Genomic DNA, 2,449 nt, shown 5'->3' on the forward strand with positions numbered 1-2,449 from the left:
ACCAATGTGATCATGGTGTTGATGGTACCTGCGGTGCAGAGGGAGGAGAGAGATACTCCCTCATCCTTATTTTGCAGGATAATGTGATCAGATAACACACACAAGGCTACGAATACTACTGACAAAATTCATACTTGCTCTGACTCCCTGCTCTTAATAGCTCAGGTTTAGCATACTATTACTCACTTACAATACTACTTCTGTACACAGTATACACACAACAGATGATGGAAAATTCCACTGTTCACCTTCTTGCCTCAGGCTCCATTGTTGCTTAAAGAAAGACTGTCAAATTACAGAGAACAACAAGCAGGGCTGAAAAAAAGAGCAAATCCTATTGACTTCCTATAAAGCCAAGAAAAAAGTTTGAGATGTCACAGAAGAACTGTATCTGTAAGAAAAGCTAAAAAAAGGGTTTCAACACGTTATGTTTTCGGATCTCTCTACTTTTTATGTTTGCAGTCCTGAGACTAGTCATGGGATATACACCATTTCTCTACACACAGGAAATAGTTTTTTATGCCACTGCTGTATACAATGCATCCAAATACTATAGTAATATTGCCATATAAATGATATAATAAAAAAGACTTTAAGGAAGTTCTTCTACTTCATGAAAACTCGGAGGATGTCTGCTTTGTTCAGTAGAGTTCAAGAAGTGTGTGAGAAGACGTTAAATAATCCTGTTGAAGTGATGTGCAGGATAATATACTGAAGGGTGGACCACAACTAGTTTGGAATTTGGGTTTGTATTGGATTAAATCCCTTAGAGTGCAGTTGGACTCTTCAAAAGGACTGTGCAAAAATAGCGCTTATATCAAAAGAGATGTGTTGACTATTCAGTCATAATTTTTTTTTACTCCTGCTAGCCCTAGCTCTGCAGAACTAACGTAAATGAAAAGGAAGGCTGAATGGTTTCTAGTTCATCTTGTGCATCACAAGGAGTTTTTGACAAGGTTCATACCTGTTAACTCTGTGCAAGGTCACTGAATGCAATGCTCAGATGTTGCTAGGGGCATAGTAAGCCCTGCACCAGCTCTATACAGGTAATGATGCATATAAGCTGTAAAGAATCCAGTTTGATTCTCAGAGCCCAGGCTTTTTGCAGGACCGGAGGCAAACAAATAACAGCAACTTGTCTTAAGGAGCTTACAGTTTAACAGAGCAGGTACAAAACAGAACAAAGCACAGAGGGAGCACAGTGTGGTGTATATTTATTTTTGGCTGGAAACTTCTTGTGTGCAGAACTGGTGGGGTTTAGAAGTGTTTTTTTGAAAGGAGGAAAGGGAGGGAGTTTGGTGGGCACTGACTGGCAGGTTGTTCTAAACTTACTTAAGCCATGTACATAGAGAACACTGGATTATGCTGCTTTCCATCTTTGTATTTTTGTATTAGTGGAAATAACATGCTGTGGTTTTTTCCCCTGTAGTCATTGCAATGATTTATATCTGGATCGTTTTTATTTTTGGTGATTTTTTTTTTCTACCTGCACACTTATTCACTGCAACACTTCCTTCATTTTCTGTTCTGTGCTCATGATAGACATGAAACAAACATCGAGGTGATCTTGGTTTTCCAAAATCTAGGTCAGTTTTTTATTTGCAAAACCAAAACCAAGGATGGCTTTTGGATCAGGGTTCCATTTCATTCAAATTCCAAAAGTTCAGGGATAAGCTGGATTGTTTTGGTTCATCTCAAAGTCATATCTTTGTGGTCCATCTTGCGCACTGCTTCTCTGTCTATCCAGCCATCCAAGGTATTTATAGGGTCCCCATTGCTATAGTATTTAAGCACAGCATACCAGCTTTATTTATGTCAGTGCTCTATCATCTAGTGGATTTCCCCACACCAGGAGCTTTCTCAGCTGACTGTTTAAGCCAGCTTTTTGGCTCCTTTGTACTACTGAAGCATTGCAAAGGGCCCAGACTCTGGTTTAGGATCTGATCTGTATCTCCTGCTTTCATCATTAGTTGCTTGCTACCAGATCATCCAGGATTAGAAATGATTGCAGTAAGACAATGAGACTTCATATTACCTCAGTAAATGGTGGGCTGGTGCCTTCAATGGATGGAGAAGGTTTTCTCCTTCCCACCAGCATCACTTCAATCTTGCCTAATTGCATTTTGAGCTGTTCAGCTCTTCTTTATCCATGTGCTAGTCTCTTGCAGGCATTGTGACATTTTTGTGACACCATTGATTGTGTTTGTTGAGGAGAAGAGATACAGCTTAGGGTCTTCTGAATATGTGGGTAATAGAGACTACAAGTACCTTACTATTTGTTATCATAAGCCTCTTTCCCAAATCTGGACCTTAGCGTCCAAAATCTGGGTGCTTAGCATGAACCTCCAAGCTTAATTACCAGCCTGGATCTTATCTCGCTGCCACCAACCAGGAATCAGTGCCTGGTACACTTGAGCCCCCCAAAACCTTCCCTGGGGAACCCCCAAGA

The sequence above is a fragment of the Chelonoidis abingdonii genome, chromosome 1, assembly GCF_003597395.2.
Source record: "Chelonoidis abingdonii isolate Lonesome George chromosome 1, CheloAbing_2.0, whole genome shotgun sequence".
In the NCBI taxonomy this organism is placed as follows: Eukaryota; Metazoa; Chordata; order Testudines; family Testudinidae; genus Chelonoidis; species Chelonoidis abingdonii.